The sequence below is a fragment of the Melanerpes formicivorus genome, unplaced genomic scaffold, assembly GCF_026170545.1.
Source record: "Melanerpes formicivorus ecotype bairdi unplaced genomic scaffold, bMelFor1.0.p_v2 SCAF_66, whole genome shotgun sequence".
Taxonomy (NCBI): domain Eukaryota; kingdom Metazoa; phylum Chordata; class Aves; order Piciformes; family Picidae; genus Melanerpes; species Melanerpes formicivorus.
The window spans coordinates 1410435-1416286 of record NW_027142418.1 but is presented as its reverse complement, the minus strand read 5'-3'; positions in this window follow the sequence as shown (position 1 = coordinate 1416286).

Sequence of the window (5852 nt, the reverse complement as noted above, 5' to 3'; positions counted from 1 at the left end):
CTTCTTCTTTCCTCTCCCCTTCTTCTTTCCTCTCCCCTTCTTCTTTCCTCTCCCCTTCTTCTTTCCTCTCCCCTTCTTCTTTCCTCTCCCCTTCTTCTTTCCTCTCCCCCTTCTTCTTTCCTCTCCCCTTCTTCTTTCCTCTCCCCTTCTTCTTTCCTCTCCCCTTCTTCTTTCCTCTCCCCTTCTTCTTTCCTCTCCCCTTCTTCTTTCCTCTCCCCTTCTTCTTTCCTCTCCCCTTCTTCTTTCCTCTCCCCTTCTTCTTTCCTCTCCCCTTCTTTCCTCTCCCCCCCTTTCTGCCCTTTTCCCCTTTTGTCCCTTTCTTCTTTTCCTTCCTCCCCTTTTTGCCTTTTCCTTTTTTTCCTCTTCTTTACTTTTTCCACTTTACCTTTTGCCCCTTCCCTGCCCCCCCCCCCCCCTTTTTTTTTTTTTTCTTTTCCCCTTTCCCCCCTTTTTCCCCTCCAAAACAATGCACTTCAGATAACCCCCTGATCAGTTTAGGAGGATCAATCATTTTCCTGTTGGGAGAGGACTCCTATGAGGACAGACTGAGGGAGTTGGGGTTGTGCAATCTGGAGAAGGGAAGGCTCTGAGGAGACCTAATTGTGGCCTCCCAGTATCTGAAGGGGGCTCCAAGAAAGCTGGGGAGGGACTTTTGAGAGTGCCAGGGAGTGATAGGACTGGGGGGGATGGAGCAGAACTAGAGATGGGTAGATTGAGATTGGATGTTAGGAAGAAGTTTTTCCCCATGAGGGTGGTGAGAGACTGGCACAGGTTGCCCAGGGAGGTGGTGGAAGCCTCCTGCCTGGAGGTGTTTGCAGCCAGGCTGGCTGTGGCTGTGAGCAACCTGCTGTAGTGTGAGGTGTCCCTGCCCATGGCAGGGGGGTTGGAACTGGCTGATCCATGACGTCCCTTCCAACCCTGACTGCTCTCTGATTCTATGAAAATCAACATCCTTGTGTCAGACAGAAGGATTTTCAGTGTCCCTTGCAGGTGACTTTCAGAGCCTCTTTGCTCAGCAGAGCACAGAGCACATCAACTCTTGCTGCTTCACAGCCTCAACCACTCGAGACACTTCACTGCCCTAAGGAAAGAGACAGGAGTTGCTGCTGTCTTGGTACCTCTCCTCCTGAGTTTCTCTTTGTGTTTTTGTCATGTTGGGAGTCAGCAATGAAGGAAACTCACTCAGCAAGCAGTAAAAACAGCAACAAATGTTTACCCCTTGGGATATGTACTCTGGGGAGAATTCCCCACCCAGATGGAGCAGACACTTCAAGGTCTGTGCACACAGGCTCAGCCTGACTTGGCATCCAGGCAGGCAGCCAGTGGAGAAATCAGACAACCCAGCTTTGTATTTGAGGTTAAACAATATTCTCCCTGGCAGGTTAATAAGTTATCTGTGACGCTTAGGGAGAGTCAGAGCTGCACTTGGGAAGATCTGGTATTCAATCTCTAAAGTAAACATTGAGAACCAGCAGAAAGGAATTGCTCTGTGCAAGGATTTGCCTCTTCCTCACCCTTTGGACCTGTTGCTTCCACTGTCCTAAGGCTGCAGCTGCTGTCCTCAAGCAGGATCTGCATGTAGTGGGTGCTACCAGGTATATTCTGGTTGGCAGCAGGGAGTTGGCCTTTTTGTCTTCTTCAGTCACCAGTGGTTATTAATAGCCTGCATTTTGGGCAAGAGCCTTCTGCTGCTTTCATGGACCTGGGGGTGTTGATTGGCAGCTGGCTGGAGGTCAGGCCAGAGTGTGCCCAGGTGGCCCAGAAGGCCAAAAGCAATCTGACCTGGATCAAAAATGGTGCAGCCAGCAGGAGCAGGGAAGAGATTGACCTCCTCTGCCAGTCTTAGGTAGAGTTAGAGGATGGTTGGATTCAATGCTCTTAAAGGGCTTCCCCCACCAAAAGAGTTCTATGGTTCACAGGAATGTGGTGAAGCTCACAGAACTTTTTGTTTGTTCATCAAATGTATTAAGAATTTTCAGCTATAGAATCACAGCATTGTCAGGGATGGAAGGGACCTCAAGCAGCATCCAGTTTCCAACCCCTCTGCCATGGGCAGGGACACCTCACACTACAGCAGGTTGGAAAAGCCCTCCAAGATCATCCAGCCCAACACCACCATGGCCACCAAACCAGGTCCCCATGTGCCATGGCCACAGTTTTCTTGAACACCTCCAGGGGTGGTGAGTGCAGCACCTCCCTGACTTAAGAAAGTAGAATGAAATAGAATAGAATTAGCCAGGTTGGGAAAGACCTTTGAGATCATCAAGTCCAAACCTATCACCCAACACCATCTAATCAACTAAACCATGGCTCCAAGTGCCTCATCCAAGCCTTTTTTGAACACCTCCATTGATGGTGACTCCACCACCTCCCTGGGCAGCACAGCCCAATGGCCAATCTCTCTTGCTGGGAAGAAATTTCTCCTCACCTCCAGCCTAACCTCCCCTGGCATAACTTGAGACTGTGTCCTCTTGTTCTGGTGATGCTTGCCTGGGAGAAGAGACCAAGCCCCCACCTGGCTACAACCTCCCTTCAGGTATCTATAGAGAGCAAGAAGGTCTCCCCCTGAGCCTCCTCTTCTCCAGGCTAAGCAACCCCAGCTCCCTCAGCCTCTCCTCACAGGGCTGTGCTCCAGACCCCTCCCCAGCTTTCTTGCCCTTCTCTGGGACACCTTCCAGCAGCTCAACATCTTTCCTAACCTGAGGAGCCCAGAACTGGACACAGGACTCAAGGTGTGGCCTAAGCAGTGCTGAGCACAGGGCACAATGACTTCCCTGCTCCTGCTGGCCACACTCTTCCTGATGCAGACCAGGATGCCCTTGGCCTTCTTGGTCCCCTGGGCACACTGCTGGCTCTTTCTTTTTTCTCTTTCTTTTTTCTCTTTTCTCTCTTTTTGCCCCTCTCTTGTTCTCTCTCTCTTTCCCTCTTTCTCATTTTTTATCTTTCTCTCTCTTTCTTTCTTTCTTTTCTTTCTTTCTCTTTCTTTCTTTCTTTCTTTCTTTCTTTTCTTTCTTTCTTTCTTTCTTTCTTTCTTTCTTTCTTTCTTTCTTTCTTTCTTTCTTTCTTTTCTTTCTTTTCTTTCTTTCTTTCTTTCTTTCTTTCTTTCTTTCTTTTCTTTCTTTCTCTTTCTTTCTTTCTTCTTTCTTTCTTTCTTTCTTTCTTTTCTTTCTTTCTTTCTTTCTTTCTTTCTTTCTTTCTTTCTTTCTTTCTCTCTCTCTGTCTCTCTCTCTTGCTTTCCCTCCTTTTTTCCCTCTTTCTCTATTTTTTCTTTTTCTTTCTCTCTCCTGCTTTCTCTCCTTTTCTCTCTCTTTCTCTCTTTTCTGTCTTTATCTCTCTTTTTCTTTCTCTTTCTCTTCTCTTGCTTTCTCTCACTTTCTCTCTCTCTCTTTCTCTCTCTTGCTTTCTCTCAGTTTTCTCTCTCTTTCTCTCTCCTTCTCTCTCTTTCTCCTTTTTCTCACTCTTGTTTTCCTCTTTCTCTTTTTTCTCCTTTTTTCTTTCTTTCTTTCTCTTTCTTTTCATACTTTTTTATCTTTATTTTTCTCCCTCTTTCTTTCTCTCTCTCTTTTTTCTCTCTCTCTTTTTCTCACTCTCTTTTTCACTCTTTTCTCTCTCTTTCTTTTTCTCTCCCTCTCTCTTTTTTTTTTTTCCTCTTTTGCCTTTTCCCTCTTGCCTTTTTCCTTCTCTTTCCCCCCTCTCACTTATTTTTCTTCTCCCTCCTGGAATTAAATTCCCAGCCTCCCCTCTTGTTGCTTAGCTTTTTGTTTCTTCCTGCCTTGTCTTCCCGCTTTTACGACGACTTATTTATAGGTTTGTTTCTTCCAGGCTGTGAAATTGATCATTTAATTTTATTTCATTTCATGACCACAGAGGAAAACAGCACAAGCTGCAGCAAGTTGGGAGGCAAGGCAGGTATGGGACGTGCTGGCCTGAGGCTAAACAGACCCTGCACTTGAGTATCTTGGCTGCTGAAGTCTGCTGCTCTTCTAAGGAAGAGGATGTTGAAGCAATGATAAGGGATTTGGCCTTTGGTTAGATTAAATGCAACAAAGATGTGTGGCCACTCAAGCCTAGGTGGCCAGAGCAGGCTGCAGAGAGGTGCTGGGTACCAGTCTCAGATGAGCCAGCCTGAGAGTGGGGGTGCAGAAAGAGCAGGAAAAACAAAAGCTCTTGGTAGCAGAAGAAATCAGCCCAGAGTCAAGGCTCTGGCCTCTGAGGTTGGTTTGGGATTGGGATTCAAGAAAAAGCCTTGGGGGTGCTGGGGGAGGAGAAGCTCAACAGGAGCCAGCAGTGAGCACTTACAGCCCAGAGAGCCAAGCAGAGCCTGGGCTGCAGCAAGAGAAGTGTGGCCAGCAGGGCAGGGAGGGGATTCTGCCCCTCTGCTCCACTCTGCTGAGACCACAGCTGGAGCTCTCTGTCCAGTTCTGAAGCCTCTGTGCCAGAAAGGATCTGGAGGTGCTGAAAGGTGTCCAGAGAAGGGCCAATGAGGATGAGCAGAGGGCTGGAGCTGCTCTGCTGTGAGGACAGACTGAGGGAGTTGGGGTTGTGCAGTCTGGAGAGGAGAAGGCTCTGAGGAGACCTTCTTGTGGCCTTGCAGTATCTGAAGGGGGCTCCAAGAAAGCTGGGGAGGGACTTTTGAGGGTGTCAGGGAGTGATAGGACTGGGGGGAATGGAGCAAAACTAGAAATGGGTAGATTGAGATTGGCTGTGAGGAAGAAGTTGTTGCCCATGAGGGTGGTGAGAGACTGGCACAGGTTGCCCAGGGAGGTGGTGGAAGCCTCCTGCCTGGAGGTTTTTGCAGCCAGGCTGGCTGTGGCTGTGAGCAAGCTGCTGTAGTGTGAGGTGTCCCTGCCCATGGCAGGGGGCTGGGACTGGCTGATCCTTGAGGTCCCTTCCAACCCTGACAGTTCTGTGATTCTTTGGTTTCACACCTTCTTTCAGGGGCTCTGACTGCCAAGCTGCAGCCTGCCAGAGTGGGAATCTCTGTGCCTGGCAAGCACTGCAACATTGCTTAAAGGATGGAGGATCAGTCAAGCACAGGGCTGAGCAGGACTTGTCAATGTGTCTCCACACAAGGTGCTAACTGGTGCCAGACTGGGAGTCCACAGCGAGCTGTAGAAGCTGTAGTAGCAGCAGGCAGGTCAAGGGACAGGAGTGCTCCAGCTGACCCAACTGAACAAGGTGAATTTGCCCCATCAGGAAGCTGATTTGCTCAGATAATCCCTGAATTGTCAGGGGTTGGAAGGGACCTCAAGGATCCTCCAGTTCCAACCCCCCTGCCATGGGCAGGGACACCTCACACTACAGCAGCTTGCTCACAGCCACATCCAGCCTGGCTGCAAACACCTCCCTGGGGGATGAGGCTTCCACCACCTCCCTGGGCAACCTGTGCCAGTCTCTCACCACCCTCATGGGGAACAACTTCTTCCTCAGGTCTTATCTAACTCTGTGATAAATGTGATCAGTGCTGTCAGACCCTCAGACCAATTGGTTTCATTAATCTGCCCAAGTTAGAGAAGTAGACTTTACCTAGCAGTGCCTTTTGCTTTGTTTCCTCCTTTCTTATCAAGTTTCAAGCATTTTTGAGGGTTTGGCAGGAATCCTAACCCCTGAAGCTCTACATGATTGATCACCTCCTGCAGATGCACTGGAGGAGTCCTCTGCCAGCTGCTCTGAGGGCTCTCCTGTGCCATCTCCCTTCCCAGCCAAAGCACCACACTGGTGCCTCCCCAGCCAGCACACCAAGTTTAGTACTTCAAAAACCTGAATGTTTCTCTCAGAACAAGAGGGATGCAGGAAATGTGTTTCTCAGCACAGCCTTTGTCATTGCTTTGCTCTCTCCAGAGCAGATGGTT